Here is a 1937-nt window from a genome sequence, read left to right on the forward strand (position 1 = left end):
GTGGGCGTTAAAATACCGTTATTAAGAAAATTTAACCAAGTAATTTTGCTCAGGTTAAAGTCTCCTAGGATACAAAAATGACTGTCTTCATTTGCTTCATAAAGACTCATAATATTGCTTATATGAGTAGCATATAAAGAATCAGCGCTAGACGGTGGTATGTAAGATACACAAAAATATATTTTGCCAAGATTACCAAAAATGCATACACAAAGCTGATCTAGGAGAGAATCATCGTTTTCCAGCTGAACTAAAGATGAGCGAAGGTTTCGAGTTACTGCGATTAAAACCACGCCCCCTCTTAAGCAGTTAGTCTAAATGCGTCTCTATCCTCGCGATACAGATGAAAAAGATTAAAAGATTCCGAACGATTGTCGCGATTATTTCACGGTTATGGTTAACAACCATTCTCATATGGTTTTACTCGATGGTGGAGCCGAAGTCACAGTCATTTCACAAACATTTTATGAGAAGTACAGATGGGGGTGCCAACTCTTGTCGTACCTATCTCACTGAAACACCCAATTATGGGACGGACATTCCTTGAGGCCTTTTTCGAACTGGTGCAGAACCAAGAGAAAGTTCAACGATTTTTAAAACATAGTACAGCCAAAGGTGATACTGAAGAATTTGCATCCGCTAAAGTCGAAATGGTTACGACGGACAAATTTATTAATTTTTGTAACCAGCCACCACGGAGTGGGAAAGAACAAGCTCAGGTATCTTCTATGAGTAATGTCTGGAGCCACCAGGGAGTGGGAAAGAACAAGCTCAGGTATTTTCTATGAGTAATGATCTGGAACCAATTGACGCTTCCACACTCGGTTTAGAGGGTGAACTAGATAACCCAAAAATAACGAGCGTCAGCCTTCCACATAATCTCACCCCAGATTAAAGACAAATGTTGGACGCCGTTCTCAAACTTTTTAATCCAACTCCTGAGTCTGGTCCTTTAAATATCACTAATCAGATCGAACACGTAATTGATACGGGTGATGCAAAACCCGTCATGAAACGCCAGTATCCAGTATCGCCATATGTGGCTGAACAAGTTCAAGCCGAATTGGATAAAATGCGTAGTCGAGACATCATTATGACCATCGAAGAAAGCCCTTGGCGGTCACCAATTCTGGCTGTAAAGAAGAAAGACGGAACGTGTCGCGTGTGCTTGGACGCGAAAGAGCTTAATAAAATTACCATTCCAAGTGCCTATCAAATTACGGATACTAACCAAATTTTAGCACGACTAAAGTCAGCTAAATAGCTAACCAGTATTGATCTGTCTCAAGTTTTCTTTCAAATTCCTTTTGCAAAATCGAGTCAACTGAAAACCGCTTTTGCATTCGGTAACAGACTTTATGCTTTTCGTCGCATGATGATGGGGTTGAGAAATTCACCCGCCACATTGGCCATTCTCATTGATAAAATTTTCCGTGATTTTGTTCCACATGCATTCGCATATGTCGAGGATTTCATAATTTACACTTCGACGTTTGAAGAACACGTTAAGATATTGGCTATTGTGGCAAAACGTCTGGCTGGGGCCGGCTTAACCATCTCAACATCCAAATCGAATTTTTGTTGTAAACGATTGGAATTCCTGGGTTACGTTTTGTCTCAAGAGGGTCTATCTGCGAATCCATCTCGTATTCGAGCTATTGTTGAATTTGCCCAAACGGCCCAAAACGGTGAAAGAAGTCTGACGATTCGTTGGTGCAGCAGGCTGGTACCGAAAATTTATTCCAAATTTTTCGGAGATCACAGCTCCCCTTTGTGAATTGTATAAAGGAAACCGAAAAGGACCCATTGAATGGAATACCGCTGCTGAACAAGCCTTTCTCAAACTCAAAGAGTGTTTAACTACCACTCCCGTTCTGACTATGGCCGATTATTCAAAACCATTCAAGGTTTATACCGATGCCTCGCTTATCGCAGCT

Source organism: Rhagoletis pomonella, unplaced genomic scaffold, assembly GCF_013731165.1.
Source record: "Rhagoletis pomonella isolate Grant_MI unplaced genomic scaffold, Rhpom_1.0 Rhpom_scaffold_00009, whole genome shotgun sequence".
Lineage (NCBI taxonomy): Eukaryota > Metazoa > Arthropoda > Insecta > Diptera > Tephritidae > Rhagoletis > Rhagoletis pomonella.